Raw genomic sequence first — 15,973 nt, 5'->3', positions numbered from 1 at the left:
AGCATTCTACTTTAGAGTAGACTTTCCACTTGCAAGGCCCAACAAAGCAGCATGAATAGGTTTCTGTAGTGTAGTGGTTATCACGTTCGCCTCACACGCGAAAGGTCCCCGGTTCGAAACCGGGCAGAAACAGTGCTTACCTTTAACTTTTTCACAGTCAGGCACACTCAAAGCTCTTGCCACACCATGCCCCTCTTGCAGCCGTAAGTGAAATCTGCCAATATAAAGCACAGTTTAGGTGCAACACCTTCACTGGGAGCTCTTTTTCTTCACTGTTTATAAGTCGACCAGGAGAAATTGAAGACCCTTGCCTGAAGATGTTAGGTGAGCTGGTTTGCTGGTCCTACACAGGCAAAGTTTTGCTGCAGTGCCTATAGTGCAGACTCTGTAATAGCTGACTAGTAAAACCTGCTGACCATCGCTGTAAGTGTTTAGGAAAACTTGTTTTCTGGACCCAAAGGCAATAGGAATGCGGACTTTGGCTCTCCTGCTTAGTCAGCTGAGTTGGAAAACCTAACGACCATTGGTGTATGTTTTCCTCTGATCTGGTGAGAAAAGTGTGTGGAACAGCTAGAGGTGATATCCATGACTCAGTCTATCTTGCCAGTACTGGCTGTTTTGAGGATGGTATTTGTATCAAGCTAGGCATCTGAAATGGGCTTTCTTCCTTGTTTTCTTCATTACTCAAGAGTATCATTTGCAAGGATGGTAAACTGAACTCAGGTTTTTAAATAACCAGAAACAAATAATAGCTAATACGGTGACCCCAACCTCCGACCCTCCAACCGGAAAAGGCCTATTGTGGTGGGTTTCTGTGGTGTAGTGGTTATCACGTTCGCCTCACACACGAAAGGTCCCCAGTTAGAAACCGGGCATAAACACTGTGCACACGCTAGTGCTTTTTGCCACAATGTCGCTTTCATCACCCCCTTTCAAGCATTGTACTTTAGCGTAGACTTTCGGTTTGCAAGGCACAAAAAATCTGCAAGAATGGCTTTCTGTAGTGTAGTGGTTATCACGTTCGCCTAACACGCGAAAAGTCCCCGGTTCGAAACAGGGCAGAAACACTGTGCACACGCTAGTGCTTTTTGCTACAATATCGCTTTCAGCATAAACACTGTGCACACGCTAGTGCTTTTTGCCACAATGTCGCTTTCATCACCCCCTTTCAAGCATTGTACTTTAGCGTAGACTTTCGGTTTGCAAGGCACAAAAAATCTGCAAGAATGGGTTTCTGTAGTGTAGTGGTTATCACGTTCGCCTAACACGCGAAAGGTCCCCGGTTCGAAACCGGGCAGAAACACTGTGCACACGCTAGTGCTTTTTGCTACAATATCGCTTTCAGCAACCCTTTTCAAGCATTCTACTTTAGAGTAGACTTTCCACTTGCAAGGCCCAACAAAGCAGCATGAATAGGTTTCTGTAGTGTAGTGGTTATCACGTTCGCCTCACACGCGAAAGGTCCCCGGTTCGAAACCGGGCAGAAACACTGTGCACACGTTAGTGCTTTTTGCCACAATGTCGCTTTCATCACCCCCTTTCAAGCATTGTACTTTAGCGTAGACTTTCGGTTTGCAAGGCACAAAAAAAAAGCAAGAATGGGTTTCTGTAGTGTAGTGGTTATCACGTTCGCCTAACACGCGAAAGGTCCCCGGTTCGAAACCGGGCAGAAACACTGTGCACATGCTAGTGCTTTTTGCTACAATATCGCTTTCAGCAACCCTTTTCAAGCATTCTACTTTAGAGTAGACTTTCCACTTGCAAGGCCCAACAAAGCAGCATGAATAGGTTTCTGTAGTGTAGTGGTTATCACGTTCGCCTCACACGCGAAAGGTCCCCGGTTCGAAACCGGGCAGAAACAGTGCTTACCTTTAACTTTTTCACAGTCAGGCACACTCAAAGCTCTTGCCACACCATGCCCCTCTTGCAGCCGTAAGTGAAATCTGCCAATATAAAGCACAGTTTAGGTGCAACACCTTCACTGGGAGCTCTTTTTCTTCACTGTTTATAAGTCGACCAGGAGAAATTGAAGACCCTTGCCTGAAGATGTTAGGTGAGCTGGTTTGCTGGTCCTACACAGGCAAAGTTTTGCTGCAGTGCCTATAGTGCAGACTCTGTAATAGCTGACTAGTAAAACCTGCTGACCATCGCTGTAAGTGTTTAGGAAAACTTGTTTTCTGGACCCAAAGGCAATAGGAATGCGGACTTTGGCTCTCCTGCTTAGTCAGCTGAGTTGGAAAACCTAACGACCATTGGTGTATGTTTTCCTCTGATCTGGTGAGAAAAGTGTGTGGAACAGCTAGAGGTGATATCCATGACTCAGTCTATCTTGCCAGTACTGGCTGTTTTGAGGATGGTATTTGTATCAAGCTAGGCATCTGAAATGGGCTTTCTTCCTTGTTTTCTTCATTACTCAAGAGTATCATTTGCAAGGATGGTAAACTGAACTCAGGTTTTTAAATAACCAGAAACAAATAATAGCTAATACGGTGACCCCAACCTCCGACCCTCCAACCGGAAAAGGCCTATCGTGGTGGGTTTCTGTGGTGTAGTGGTAATCACGTTCGCCTCACACACGAAAGGTCCCCAGTTAGAAACCGGGCATAAACACTGTGCACACGCTAGTGCTTTTTGCCACAATGTCGCTTTCATCACCCCCTTTCAAGCATTGTACTTTAGCGTAGACTTTCGGTTTGCAAGGCACAAAAAATCTGCAAGAATCGGTTTCTGTAGTGTAGTGGTTATCACGTTCGCCTAACATGCGAAAGGTCCCCGGTTCGAAACCGGGCAGAAACACTGTGCACACGCTAGTGCTTTTTGCTACAATATCGCTTTCAGCAACCCTTTTCAAGCATTCTACTTTAGAGTAGACTTTCCACTTGCAAGGCCCGACAAAGCAGCATGAATAGGTTTCTGTAGTGTAGTGGTTATCACGTTCTCCTCACACGCGAAAGGTCCCCGGTTCGAAACCGGGCAGAAACAGTGCTTACCTTTAAATTTTTCACAGTCAGGCACACTCAAAGCTCTTGCCACACCATGCCCCTCTTGCAGCCGTAAGTGAAATCTGCCAATATAAAGCACAGTTTAGGTGCAACACCTTCACTGGGAGCTCTTTTTCTTCACTGTTTATAAGTCGACCAGGAGAAATTGAAGACCCTTGCCTGAAGATGTTAGGTGACCTGGTTTGCTGGTCCTACACAGGCAAAGTTTTGCTGCAGTGCCTATAGTGCAGACTCTGTAATAGCTGACTAGTAAAACCTGCTGACCATCGCTGTAAGTGTTTAGGAAAACTTGTTTTCTGGACCCAAAGGCAATAGGAATGCGGACTTTGGCTCTCCTGCTTAGTCAGCTGAGTTGGAAAACCTAACGACCATTGGTGTATGTTTTCCTCTGATCTGGTGAGAAAAGTGTGTGGAACAGCTAGAGGTGATATCCATGACTCAGTCTATCTTGCCAGTACTGGCTGTTTTGAGGATGGTATTTGTATCAAGCTAGGCATCTGAAATGGGCTTTCTTCCTTGTTTTTTTCATTACTCAAGAGTATCATTTGCAAGGATGGTAAACTGAACTCAGGTTTTTAAATAACCAGAAACAAATAATAGCTAATACGGTGACCCCAACCTCCGACCCTCCAACCGGAAAAGGCCTATTGTGGTGGGTTTCTGTGGTGTAGTGGTTATCACGTTCGCCTCACACACGAAAGGTCCCCAGTTAGAAACCGGGCATAAACACTGTGCACACGCTAGTGCTTTTTGCCACAATGTCGCTTTCATCACCCCCTTTCAAGCATTGTACTTTAGCGTAGACTTTCGGTTTGCAAGGCACAAAAAATCTGCAAGAATGGCTTTCTGTAGTGTAGTGGTTATCACGTTCGCCTAACACGCGAAAAGTCCCCGGTTCGAAACAGGGCAGAAACACTGTGCACACGCTAGTGCTTTTTGCTACAATATCGCTTTCAGCATAAACACTGTGCACACGCTAGTGCTTTTTGCCACAATGTCGCTTTCATCACCCCCTTTCAAGCATTGTACTTTAGCGTAGACTTTCGGTTTGCAAGGCACAAAAAATCTGCAAGAATGGGTTTCTGTAGTGTAGTGGTTATCACGTTCGCCTAACACGCGAAAGGTCCCCGGTTCGAAACCGGGCAGAAACACTGTGCACACGCTAGTGCTTTTTGCTACAATATCGCTTTCAGCAACCCTTTTCAAGCATTCTACTTTAGAGTAGACTTTCCACTTGCAAGGCCCAACAAAGCAGCATGAATAGGTTTCTGTAGTGTAGTGGTTATCACGTTCGCCTCACACGCGAAAGGTCCCCGGTTCGAAACCGGGCAGAAACACTGTGCACACGTTAGTGCTTTTTGCCACAATGTCGCTTTCATCACCCCCTTTCAAGCATTGTACTTTAGCGTAGACTTTCGGTTTGCAAGGCACAAAAAAAAAGCAAGAATGGGTTTCTGTAGTGTAGTGGTTATCACGTTCGCCTAACACGCGAAAGGTCCCCGGTTCGAAACCGGGCAGAAACACTGTGCACACGCTAGTGCTTTTTGCTACAATATCGCTTTCAGCAACCCTTTTCAAGCATTCTACTTTAGAGTAGACTTTCCACTTGCAAGGCCCAACAAAGCAGCATGAATAGGTTTCTGTAGTGTAGTGGTTATCACGTTCGCCTCACACGCGAAAGGTCCCCGGTTCGAAACCGGGCAGAAACAGTGTTTACCTTTAACTTTTTCACAGTCAGGCACACTCAAAGCTCTTGCCACACCATGCCCCTCTTGCAGCCGTAAGTGAAATCTGCCAATATAAAGCACAGTTTAGGTGCAACACCTTCACTGGGAGCTCTTTTTCTTCACTGTTTATAAGTCGACCAGGAGAAATTGAAGACCCTTGCCTGAAGATGTTAGGTGACCTGGTTTGCTGGTCCTACACAGGCAAAGTTTTGCTGCAGTGCCTATAGTGCAGACTCTGTAATAGCTGACTAGTAAAACCTGCTGACCATCGCTGTAAGTGTTTAGGAAAACTTGTTTTCTGGACCCAAAGGCAATAGGAATGCGGACTTTGGCTCTCCTGCTTAGTCAGCTGAGTTGGAAAACCTAACGACCATTGGTGTATGTTTTCCTCTGATCTGGTGAGAAAAGTGTGTGGAACAGCTAGAGGTGATATCCATGACTCAGTCTATCTTGCCAGTACTGGCTGTTTTGAGGATGGTATTTGTATCAAGCTAGGCATCTGAAATGGGCTTTCTTCCTTGTTTTCTTCATTACTCAAGAGTATCATTTGCAAGGATGGTAAACTGAACTCAGGTTTTTAAATAACCAGAAACAAATAATAGCTAATACGGTGACCCCAACCTCCGACCCTCCAACCGGAAAAGGCCTATCGTGGTGGGTTTCTGTGGTGTAGTGGTTATCACGTTCGCCTCACACACGTAAGGTCCCCAGTTAGAAACCGGGCATAAACACTGTGCACACGCTAGTGCTTTTTGCCACAATGTCGCTTTCATCACCCCCTTTCAAGCATTGTACTTTAGCGTAGACTTTCGGTTTGCAAGGCACAAAAAATCTGCAAGAATGGGTTTCTGTAGTGTAGTGGTTATCACGTTCGCCTAACACGCGAAAGGTCCCCGGTTCGAAACCGGGCAGAAACACTGTGCACACGCTAGTGCTTTTTGCTACAATATCGCTTTCAGCAACCCTTTTCAAGCATTCTACTTTAGAGTAGACTTTCCACTTGCAAGGCCCAACAAAGCAGCATGAATAGGTTTCTGTAGTGTAGTGGTTATCACGTTCGCCTCACACGCGAAAGGTCCCCGGTTCGAAACCGGGCAGAAACAGTGTTTACCTTTAACTTTTTCACAGTCAGGCACACTCAAAGCTCTTGCCACACCATGCCCCTCTTGCAGCCGTAAGTGAAATCTGCCAATATAAAGCACAGTTTAGGTGCAACACCTTCACTGGGAGCTCTTTTTCTTCACTGTTTATAAGTCGACCAGGAGAAATTGAAGACCCTTGCCTGAAGATGTTAGGTGAGCTGGTTTGCTGGTCCTACACAGGCAAAGTTTTGCTGCAGTGCCTATAGTGCAGACTCTGTAATAGCTGACTAGTAAAACCTGCTGACCATCGCTGTAAGTGTTTAGGAAAACTTGTTTTCTGGACCCAAAGGCAATAGGAATGCGGACTTTGGCTCTCCTGCTTAGTCAGCTGAGTTGGAAAACCTAACGACCATTGGTGTATGTTTTCCTCTGATCTGGTGAGAAAAGTGTGTGGAACAGCTAGAGGTGATATCCATGACTCAGTCTATCTTGCCAGTACTGGCTGTTTTGAGGATGGTATTTGTATCAAGCTAGGCATCTGAAATGGGCTTTCTTCCTTGTTTTCTTCATTACTCAAGAGTATCATTTGCAAGGATGGTAAACTGAACTCAGGTTTTTAAATAACCAGAAACAAATAATAGCTAATACGGTGACCCCAACCTCCGACCCTCCAACCGGAAAAGGCCTATCGTGGTGGGTTTCTGTGGTGTAGTGGTTATCACGTTCGCCTCACACACGAAAGGTCCCCAGTTAGAAACCGGGCAGAAACACTGTGCACACGCTAGTGCTTTTTGCCACAATGTCGCTTTCATCACCCCCTTTCAAGCATTGTACTTTAGCGTAGACTTTCGGTTTGCAAGGCACAAAAAAAAAGCAAGAATGGGTTTCTGTAGTGTAGTGGTTATCACGTTCGCCTAACACGCGAAAGGTCCCCGGTTCGAAACCGGGCAGAAACACTGTGCACACGCTAGTGCTTTTTGCTACAATATCGCTTTCAGCAACCCTTTTCAAGCATTCTACTTTAGAGTAGACTTTCCACTTGCAAGGCCCAACAAAGCAGCATGAATAGGTTTCTGTAGTGTAGTGGTTATCACGTTCGCCTCACACGCGAAAGGTCCCCGGTTCGAAACCGGGCAGAAACAGTGCTTACCTTTAACTTTTTCACAGTCAGGCACACTCAAAGCTCTTGCCACACCATGCCCCTCTTGCAGCCGTAAGTGAAATCTGCCAATATAAAGCACAGTTTAGGTGCAACACCTTCACTGGGAGCTCTTTTTCTTCACTGTTTATAAGTCGACCAGGAGAAATTGAAGACCCTTGCCTGAAGATGTTAGGTGAGCTGGTTTGCTGGTCCTACACAGGCAAAGTTTTGCTGCAGTGCCTATAGTGCAGACTCTGTAATAGCTGACTAGTAAAACCTGCTGACCATCGCTGTAAGTGTTTAGGAAAACTTGTTTTCTGGACCCAAAGGCAATAGGAATGCGGACTTTGGCTCTCCTGCTTAGTCAGCTGAGTTGGAAAACCTAACGACCATTGGTGTATGTTTTCCTCTGATCTGGTGAGAAAAGTGTGTGGAACAGCTAGAGGTGATATCCATGACTCAGTCTATCTTGCCAGTACTGGCTGTTTTGAGGATGGTATTTGTATCAAGCTAGGCATCTGAAATGGGCTTTCTTCCTTGTTTTCTTCATTACTCAAGAGTATCATTTGCAAGGATGGTAAACTGAACTCAGGTTTTTAAATAACCAGAAACAAATAATAGCTAATACGGTGACCCCAACCTCCGACCCTCCAACCGGAAAAGGCCTATCGTGGTGGGTTTCTGTGGTGTAGTGGTAATCACGTTCGCCTCACACACGAAAGGTCCCCAGTTAGAAACCGGGCATAAACACTGTGCACACGCTAGTGCTTTTTGCCACGATGTCGCTTTCATCACCCCCTTTCAAGCATTGTACTTTAGCGTAGACTTTCGGTTTGCAAGGCACAAAAAATCTGCAAGAATCGGTTTCTGTAGTGTAGTGGTTATCACGTTCGCCTAACATGCGAAAGGTCCCCGGTTCGAAACCGGGCAGAAACACTGTGCACACGCTAGTGCTTTTTGCTACAATATCGCTTTCAGCAACCCTTTTCAAGCATTCTACTTTAGAGTAGACTTTCCACTTGCAAGGCCCGACAAAGCAGCATGAATAGGTTTCTGTAGTGTAGTGGTTATCACGTTCTCCTCACACGCGAAAGGTCCCCGGTTCGAAACCGGGCAGAAACAGTGCTTACCTTTAAATTTTTCACAGTCAGGCACACTCAAAGCTCTTGCCACACCATGCCCCTCTTGCAGCCGTAAGTGAAATCTGCCAATATAAAGCACAGTTTAGGTGCAACACCTTCACTGGGAGCTCTTTTTCTTCACTGTTTATAAGTCGACCAGGAGAAATTGAAGACCCTTGCCTGAAGATGTTAGGTGACCTGGTTTGCTGGTCCTACACAGGCAAAGTTTTGCTGCAGTGCCTATAGTGCAGACTCTGTAATAGCTGACTAGTAAAACCTGCTGACCATCGCTGTAAGTGTTTAGGAAAACTTGTTTTCTGGACCCAAAGGCAATAGGAATGCGGACTTTGGCTCTCCTGCTTAGTCAGCTGAGTTGGAAAACCTAACGACCATTGGTGTATGTTTTCCTCTGATCTGGTGAGAAAAGTGTGTGGAACAGCTAGAGGTGATATCCATGACTCAGTCTATCTTGCCAGTACTGGCTGTTTTGAGGATGGTATTTGTATCAAGCTAGGCATCTGAAATGGGCTTTCTTCCTTGTTTTTTTCATTACTCAAGAGTATCATTTGCAAGGATGGTAAACTGAACTCAGGTTTTTAAATAACCAGAAACAAATAATAGCTAATACGGTGACCCCAACCTCCGACCCTCCAACCGGAAAAGGCCTATTGTGGTGGGTTTCTGTGGTGTAGTGGTTATCACGTTCGCCTCACACACGAAAGGTCCCCAGTTAGAAACCGGGCATAAACACTGTGCACACGCTAGTGCTTTTTGCCACAATGTCGCTTTCATCACCCCCTTTCAAGCATTGTACTTTAGCGTAGACTTTCGGTTTGCAAGGCACAAAAAATCTGCAAGAATGGCTTTCTGTAGTGTAGTGGTTATCACGTTCGCCTAACACGCGAAAAGTCCCCGGTTCGAAACAGGGCAGAAACACTGTGCACACGCTAGTGCTTTTTGCTACAATATCGCTTTCAGCATAAACACTGTGCACACGCTAGTGCTTTTTGCCACAATGTCGCTTTCATCACCCCCTTTCAAGCATTGTACTTTAGCGTAGACTTTCGGTTTGCAAGGCACAAAAAATCTGCAAGAATGGGTTTCTGTAGTGTAGTGGTTATCACGTTCGCCTAACACGCGAAAGGTCCCCGGTTCGAAACCGGGCAGAAACACTGTGCACACGCTAGTGCTTTTTGCTACAATATCGCTTTCAGCAACCCTTTTCAAGCATTCTACTTTAGAGTAGACTTTCCACTTGCAAGGCCCAACAAAGCAGCATGAATAGGTTTCTGTAGTGTAGTGGTTATCACGTTCGCCTCACACGCGAAAGGTCCCCGGTTCGAAACCGGGCAGAAACACTGTGCACACGTTAGTGCTTTTTGCCACAATGTCGCTTTCATCACCCCCTTTCAAGCATTGTACTTTAGCGTAGACTTTCGGTTTGCAAGGCACAAAAAAAAAGCAAGAATGGGTTTCTGTAGTGTAGTGGTTATCACGTTCGCCTAACACGCGAAAGGTCCCCGGTTCGAAACCGGGCAGAAACACTGTGCACACGCTAGTGCTTTTTGCTACAATATCGCTTTCAGCAACCCTTTTCAAGCATTCTACTTTAGAGTAGACTTTCCACTTGCAAGGCCCAACAAAGCAGCATGAATAGGTTTCTGTAGTGTAGTGGTTATCACGTTCGCCTCACACGCGAAAGGTCCCCGGTTCGAAACCGGGCAGAAACAGTGTTTACCTTTAACTTTTTCACAGTCAGGCACACTCAAAGCTCTTGCCACACCATGCCCCTCTTGCAGCCGTAAGTGAAATCTGCCAATATAAAGCACAGTTTAGGTGCAACACCTTCACTGGGAGCTCTTTTTCTTCACTGTTTATAAGTCGACCAGGAGAAATTGAAGACCCTTGCCTGAAGATGTTAGGTGAGCTGGTTTGCTGGTCCTACACAGGCAAAGTTTTGCTGCAGTGCCTATAGTGCAGACTCTGTAATAGCTGACTAGTAAAACCTGCTGACCATCGCTGTAAGTGTTTAGGAAAACTTGTTTTCTGGACCCAAAGGCAATAGGAATGCGGACTTTGGCTCTCCTGCTTAGTCAGCTGAGTTGGAAAACCTAACGACCATTGGTGTATGTTTTCCTCTGATCTGGTGAGAAAAGTGTGTGGAACAGCTAGAGGTGATATCCATGACTCAGTCTATCTTGCCAGTACTGGCTGTTTTGAGGATGGTATTTGTATCAAGCTAGGCATCTGAAATGGGCTTTCTTCCTTGTATTCTTCATTACTCAAGAGTATCATTTGCAAGGATGGTAAACTGAACTCAGGTTTTTAAATAACCAGAAACAAATAATAGCTAATACGGTGACCCCAACCTCCGACCCTCCAACCGGAAAAGGCCTATCGTGGTGGGTTTCTGTGGTGTAGTGGTAATCACGTTTGCCTCACACACGAAAGGTCCCCAGTTAGAAACCGGGCATAAACACTGTGCACACGCTAGTGCTTTTTGCCACAATGTCGCTTTCATCACCCCCTTTCAAGCATTGTACTTTAGCGTAGACTTTCGGTTTGCAAGGCACTAAAAATCTGCAAGAATGGGTTTCTGTAGTGTAGTGGTTATCACGTTCGCCTAACATGCGAAAGGTCCCCGGTTCGAAACCGGGCAGAAACACTGTGCACATGCTAGTGCTTTTTGCTACAATATCGCTTTCAGCAACCCTTTTCAAGCATTCTACTTTAGAGTAGACTTTCCACTTGCAAGGCCCGACAAAGCAGCATGAATAGGTTTCTGTAGTGTAGTGGTTATCACGTTCTCCTCACACGCGAAAGGTCCCCGGTTCGAAACCGGGCAGAAACAGTGCTTACCTTTAACTTTTTCACAGTCAGGCACACTCAAAGCTCTTGCCACACCATGCCCCTCTTGCAGCCGTAAGTGAAATCTGCCAATATAAAGCACAGTTTAGGTGCAACACCTTCACTGGGAGCTCTTTTTCTTCACTGTTTATAAGTCGACCAGGAGAAATTGAAGACCCTTGCCTGAAGATGTTAGGTGACCTTGTGTGCTGGTCCTACACAGGCAAAGTTTTGCTGCAGTGCCTATAGTGCAGACTCTGTAATAGCTGACTAGTAAAACCTGCTGACCATCGCTGTAAGTGTTTAGGAAAACTTGTTTTCTGGACCCAAAGGCAATAGGAATGCGGACTTTGGCTCTCCTGCTTAGTCAGCTGAGTTGGAAAACCTAACGACCATTGGTGTATGTTTTCCTCTGATCTGGTGAGAAAAGTGTGTGGAACAGCTAGAGGTGATATCCATGACTCAGTCTATCTTGCCAGTACTGGCTGTTTTGAGGATGGTATTTGTATCAAGCTAGGCATCTGAAATGGGCTTTCTTCCTTGTTTTCTTCATTACTCAAGAGTATCATTTGCAAGGATGGTAAACTGAACTCAGGTTTTTAAATAACCAGAAACAAATAATAGCTAATACGGTGACCCCAACCTCCGACCCTCCAACCGGAAAAGGCCTATCGTGGTGGGTTTCTGTGGTGTAGTGGTAATCACGTTCGCCTCACACACGAAAGGTCCCCAGTTAGAAACCGGGCATAAACACTGTGCACACGCTAGTGCTTTTTGCCACGATGTCGCTTTCATCACCCCCTTTCAAGCATTGTACTTTAGCGTAGACTTTCGGTTTGCAAGGCACAAAAAATCTGCAAGAATCGGTTTCTGTAGTGTAGTGGTTATCACGTTCGCCTAACATGCGAAAGGTCCCCGGTTCGAAACCGGGCAGAAACACTGTGCACACGCTAGTGCTTTTTGCTACAATATCGCTTTCAGCAACCCTTTTCAAGCATTCTACTTTAGAGTAGACTTTCCACTTGCAAGGCCCGACAAAGCAGCATGAATAGGTTTCTGTAGTGTAGTGGTTATCACGTTCTCCTCACACGCGAAAGGTCCCCGGTTCGAAACCGGGCAGAAACAGTGCTTACCTTTAAATTTTTCACAGTCAGGCACACTCAAAGCTCTTGCCACACCATGCCCCTCTTGCAGCCGTAAGTGAAATCTGCCAATATAAAGCACAGTTTAGGTGCAACACCTTCACTGGGAGCTCTTTTTCTTCACTGTTTATAAGTCGACCAGGAGAAATTGAAGACCCTTGCCTGAAGATGTTAGGTGACCTGGTTTGCTGGTCCTACACAGGCAAAGTTTTGCTGCAGTGCCTATAGTGCAGACTCTGTAATAGCTGACTAGTAAAACCTGCTGACCATCGCTGTAAGTGTTTAGGAAAACTTGTTTTCTGGACCCAAAGGCAATAGGAATGCGGACTTTGGCTCTCCTGCTTAGTCAGCTGAGTTGGAAAACCTAACGACCATTGGTGTATGTTTTCCTCTGATCTGGTGAGAAAAGTGTGTGGAACAGCTAGAGGTGATATCCATGACTCAGTCTATCTTGCCAGTACTGGCTGTTTTGAGGATGGTATTTGTATCAAGCTAGGCATCTGAAATGGGCTTTCTTCCTTGTTTTTTTCATTACTCAAGAGTATCATTTGCAAGGATGGTAAACTGAACTCAGGTTTTTAAATAACCAGAAACAAATAATAGCTAATACGGTGACCCCAACCTCCGACCCTCCAACCGGAAAAGGCCTATTGTGGTGGGTTTCTGTGGTGTAGTGGTTATCACGTTCGCCTCACACACGAAAGGTCCCCAGTTAGAAACCGGGCATAAACACTGTGCACACGCTAGTGCTTTTTGCCACAATGTCGCTTTCATCACCCCCTTTCAAGCATTGTACTTTAGCGTAGACTTTCGGTTTGCAAGGCACAAAAAATCTGCAAGAATGGCTTTCTGTAGTGTAGTGGTTATCACGTTCGCCTAACACGCGAAAAGTCCCCGGTTCGAAACAGGGCAGAAACACTGTGCACACGCTAGTGCTTTTTGCTACAATATCGCTTTCAGCATAAACACTGTGCACACGCTAGTGCTTTTTGCCACAATGTCGCTTTCATCACCCCCTTTCAAGCATTGTACTTTAGCGTAGACTTTCGGTTTGCAAGGCACAAAAAATCTGCAAGAATGGGTTTCTGTAGTGTAGTGGTTATCACGTTCGCCTAACACGCGAAAGGTCCCCGGTTCGAAACCGGGCAGAAACACTGTGCACACGCTAGTGCTTTTTGCTACAATATCGCTTTCAGCAACCCTTTTCAAGCATTCTACTTTAGAGTAGACTTTCCACTTGCAAGGCCCAACAAAGCAGCATGAATAGGTTTCTGTAGTGTAGTGGTTATCACGTTCGCCTCACACGCGAAAGGTCCCCGGTTCGAAACCGGGCAGAAACACTGTGCACACGTTAGTGCTTTTTGCCACAATGTCGCTTTCATCACCCCCTTTCAAGCATTGTACTTTAGCGTAGACTTTCGGTTTGCAAGGCACAAAAAAAAAGCAAGAATGGGTTTCTGTAGTGTAGTGGTTATCACGTTCGCCTAACACGCGAAAGGTCCCCGGTTCGAAACCGGGCAGAAACACTGTGCACACGCTAGTGCTTTTTGCTACAATATCGCTTTCAGCAACCCTTTTCAAGCATTCTACTTTAGAGTAGACTTTCCACTTGCAAGGCCCAACAAAGCAGCATGAATAGGTTTCTGTAGTGTAGTGGTTATCACGTTCGCCTCACACGCGAAAGGTCCCCGGTTCGAAACCGGGCAGAAACAGTGTTTACCTTTAACTTTTTCACAGTCAGGCACACTCAAAGCTCTTGCCACACCATGCCCCTCTTGCAGCCGTAAGTGAAATCTGCCAATATAAAGCACAGTTTAGGTGCAACACCTTCACTGGGAGCTCTTTTTCTTCACTGTTTATAAGTCGACCAGGAGAAATTGAAGACCCTTGCCTGAAGATGTTAGGTGAGCTGGTTTGCTGGTCCTACACAGGCAAAGTTTTGCTGCAGTGCCTATAGTGCAGACTCTGTAATAGCTGACTAGTAAAACCTGCTGACCATCGCTGTAAGTGTTTAGGAAAACTTGTTTTCTGGACCCAAAGGCAATAGGAATGCGGACTTTGGCTCTCCTGCTTAGTCAGCTGAGTTGGAAAACCTAACGACCATTGGTGTATGTTTTCCTCTGATCTGGTGAGAAAAGTGTGTGGAACAGCTAGAGGTGATATCCATGACTCAGTCTATCTTGCCAGTACTGGCTGTTTTGAGGATGGTATTTGTATCAAGCTAGGCATCTGAAATGGGCTTTCTTCCTTGTTTTCTTCATTACTCAAGAGTATCATTTGCAAGGATGGTAAACTGAACTCAGGTTTTTAAATAACCAGAAACAAATAATAGCTAATACGGTGACCCCAACCTCCGACCCTCCAACCGGAAAAGGCCTATCGTGGTGGGTTTCTGTGGTGTAGTGGTAATCACGTTTGCCTCACACACGAAAGGTCCCCAGTTAGAAACCGGGCATAAACACTGTGCACACGCTAGTGCTTTTTGCCACAATGTCGCTTTCATCACCCCCTTTCAAGCATTGTACTTTAGCGTAGACTTTCGGTTTGCAAGGCACAAAAAATCTGCAAGAATGGGTTTCTGTAGTGTAGTGGTTATCACGTTCGCCTAACATGCGAAAGGTCCCCGGTTCGAAACCGGGCAGAAACACTGTGCACATGCTAGTGCTTTTTGCTACAATATCGCTTTCAGCAACCCTTTTCAAGCATTCTACTTTAGAGTAGACTTTCCACTTGCAAGGCCCGACAAAGCAGCATGAATAGGTTTCTGTAGTGTAGTGGTTATCACGTTCTCCTCACACGCGAAAGGTCCCCGGTTCGAAACCGGGCAGAAACAGTGCTTACCTTTAACTTTTTCACAGTCAGGCACACTCAAAGCTCTTGCCACACCATGCCCCTCTTGCAGCCGTAAGTGAAATCTGCCAATATAAAGCACAGTTTAGGTGCAACACCTTCACTGGGAGCTCTTTTTCTTCACTGTTTATAAGTCGACCAGGAGAAATTGAAGACCCTTGCCTGAAGATGTTAGGTGACCTTGTGTGCTGGTCCTACACAGGCAAAGTTTTGCTGCAGTGCCTATAGTGCAGACTCTGTAATAGCTGACTAGTAAAACCTGCTGACCATCGCTGTAAGTGTTTAGGAAAACTTGTTTTCTGGACCCAAAGGCAATAGGAATGCGGACTTTGGCTCTCCTGCTTAGTCAGCTGAGTTGGAAAACCTAACGACCATTGGTGTATGTTTTCCTCTGATCTGGTGAGAAAAGTGTGTGGAACAGCTAGAGGTGATATCCATGACTCAGTCTATCTTGCCAGTACTGGCTGTTTTGAGGATGGTATTTGTATCAAGCTAGGCATCTGAAATGGGCTTTCTTCCTTGTTTTCTTCATTACTCAAGAGTATCATTTGCAAGGATGGTAAACTGAACTCAGGTTTTTAAATAACCAGAAACAAATAATAGCTAATACGGTGACCCCAACCTCCGACCCTCCAACCGGAAAAGGCCTATCGTGGTGGGTTTCTGTGGTGTAGTGGTAATCACGTTCGCCTCACACACGAAAGGTCCCCAGTTAGAAACCGGGCATAAACACTGTGCACACGCTAGTGCTTTTTGCCACAATGTCGCTTTCATCATCCCCTTTCAAGCATTGTACTTTAGCGTAGACTTTCGGTTTGCAAGGCACAAAAAATCTGCAAGAATGGGTTTCTGTAGTGTAGTGGTTATCACGTTCGCCTAACATGCGAGAGGTCCCCGGTTCGAAACCGGGCAGAAACACTGTGCACACGCTAGTGCTTTTTGCTACAATATCGCTTTCAGCATAAACACTGTGCACACGCTAGTGCTTTTTGCCACAATGTCGCTTTCATCACCCCCTTTCAAGCATTGTACTTTAGCGTAGACTTTCGGTTTGCAAGGCA

General features: G+C 45.7%; 21 non-coding genes across 21 annotated transcripts; all 21 read left to right on the top strand.

Moving 5' to 3' along the window:
* The first annotated feature begins 59 nt into the window (after window positions 1-59).
* TRNAV-CAC (transfer RNA valine (anticodon CAC)) lies at window positions 60-132 on the top strand. Its single transcript has one exon. It is a non-coding gene; the product is annotated as a tRNA-Val (tRNA).
* A 1,098-nt stretch (window positions 133-1,230) lies between these two features.
* On the top strand, window positions 1,231-1,303 carry TRNAV-AAC (transfer RNA valine (anticodon AAC)). The gene has a single exon. It is a non-coding gene; the product is annotated as a tRNA-Val (tRNA).
* Window positions 1,304-1,416: 113 nt separating this feature from the next.
* TRNAV-CAC (transfer RNA valine (anticodon CAC)) lies at window positions 1,417-1,489 on the top strand. Its single transcript has one exon. It is a non-coding gene; the product is annotated as a tRNA-Val (tRNA).
* A 113-nt stretch (window positions 1,490-1,602) lies between these two features.
* TRNAV-AAC (transfer RNA valine (anticodon AAC)) lies at window positions 1,603-1,675 on the top strand. The gene has a single exon. It is a non-coding gene; the product is annotated as a tRNA-Val (tRNA).
* Window positions 1,676-1,788: 113 nt separating this feature from the next.
* TRNAV-CAC (transfer RNA valine (anticodon CAC)) lies at window positions 1,789-1,861 on the top strand. Its single transcript has one exon. It is a non-coding gene; the product is annotated as a tRNA-Val (tRNA).
* A 2,219-nt stretch (window positions 1,862-4,080) lies between these two features.
* On the top strand, window positions 4,081-4,153 carry TRNAV-AAC (transfer RNA valine (anticodon AAC)). Its single transcript has one exon. It is a non-coding gene; the product is annotated as a tRNA-Val (tRNA).
* Window positions 4,154-4,266: 113 nt separating this feature from the next.
* On the top strand, window positions 4,267-4,339 carry TRNAV-CAC (transfer RNA valine (anticodon CAC)). The gene has a single exon. It is a non-coding gene; the product is annotated as a tRNA-Val (tRNA).
* A 113-nt stretch (window positions 4,340-4,452) lies between these two features.
* TRNAV-AAC (transfer RNA valine (anticodon AAC)) lies at window positions 4,453-4,525 on the top strand. Its single transcript has one exon. It is a non-coding gene; the product is annotated as a tRNA-Val (tRNA).
* A 113-nt stretch (window positions 4,526-4,638) lies between these two features.
* Window positions 4,639-4,711, top strand: TRNAV-CAC (transfer RNA valine (anticodon CAC)). Its single transcript has one exon. It is a non-coding gene; the product is annotated as a tRNA-Val (tRNA).
* Window positions 4,712-5,573: 862 nt separating this feature from the next.
* Window positions 5,574-5,646, top strand: TRNAV-AAC (transfer RNA valine (anticodon AAC)). The gene has a single exon. It is a non-coding gene; the product is annotated as a tRNA-Val (tRNA).
* Window positions 5,647-5,759: 113 nt separating this feature from the next.
* Window positions 5,760-5,832, top strand: TRNAV-CAC (transfer RNA valine (anticodon CAC)). Its single transcript has one exon. It is a non-coding gene; the product is annotated as a tRNA-Val (tRNA).
* Window positions 5,833-6,694: 862 nt separating this feature from the next.
* Window positions 6,695-6,767, top strand: TRNAV-AAC (transfer RNA valine (anticodon AAC)). The gene has a single exon. It is a non-coding gene; the product is annotated as a tRNA-Val (tRNA).
* A 113-nt stretch (window positions 6,768-6,880) lies between these two features.
* On the top strand, window positions 6,881-6,953 carry TRNAV-CAC (transfer RNA valine (anticodon CAC)). Its single transcript has one exon. It is a non-coding gene; the product is annotated as a tRNA-Val (tRNA).
* A 2,219-nt stretch (window positions 6,954-9,172) lies between these two features.
* On the top strand, window positions 9,173-9,245 carry TRNAV-AAC (transfer RNA valine (anticodon AAC)). The gene has a single exon. It is a non-coding gene; the product is annotated as a tRNA-Val (tRNA).
* Window positions 9,246-9,358: 113 nt separating this feature from the next.
* TRNAV-CAC (transfer RNA valine (anticodon CAC)) lies at window positions 9,359-9,431 on the top strand. Its single transcript has one exon. It is a non-coding gene; the product is annotated as a tRNA-Val (tRNA).
* Window positions 9,432-9,544: 113 nt separating this feature from the next.
* On the top strand, window positions 9,545-9,617 carry TRNAV-AAC (transfer RNA valine (anticodon AAC)). The gene has a single exon. It is a non-coding gene; the product is annotated as a tRNA-Val (tRNA).
* Window positions 9,618-9,730: 113 nt separating this feature from the next.
* On the top strand, window positions 9,731-9,803 carry TRNAV-CAC (transfer RNA valine (anticodon CAC)). The gene has a single exon. It is a non-coding gene; the product is annotated as a tRNA-Val (tRNA).
* Window positions 9,804-13,143: 3,340 nt separating this feature from the next.
* TRNAV-AAC (transfer RNA valine (anticodon AAC)) lies at window positions 13,144-13,216 on the top strand. Its single transcript has one exon. It is a non-coding gene; the product is annotated as a tRNA-Val (tRNA).
* Window positions 13,217-13,329: 113 nt separating this feature from the next.
* TRNAV-CAC (transfer RNA valine (anticodon CAC)) lies at window positions 13,330-13,402 on the top strand. The gene has a single exon. It is a non-coding gene; the product is annotated as a tRNA-Val (tRNA).
* A 113-nt stretch (window positions 13,403-13,515) lies between these two features.
* TRNAV-AAC (transfer RNA valine (anticodon AAC)) lies at window positions 13,516-13,588 on the top strand. Its single transcript has one exon. It is a non-coding gene; the product is annotated as a tRNA-Val (tRNA).
* Window positions 13,589-13,701: 113 nt separating this feature from the next.
* Window positions 13,702-13,774, top strand: TRNAV-CAC (transfer RNA valine (anticodon CAC)). The gene has a single exon. It is a non-coding gene; the product is annotated as a tRNA-Val (tRNA).
* Window positions 13,775-15,973: the final 2,199 nt, after the last annotated feature.

Source organism: Aquarana catesbeiana, linkage group LG03, assembly GCF_042186555.1.
Source record: "Aquarana catesbeiana isolate 2022-GZ linkage group LG03, ASM4218655v1, whole genome shotgun sequence".
Lineage (NCBI taxonomy): Eukaryota > Metazoa > Chordata > Amphibia > Anura > Ranidae > Aquarana > Aquarana catesbeiana.
Note: the sequence above shows the minus strand (reverse complement) of the source record. Positions and strands in the feature narration are given on the sequence as shown.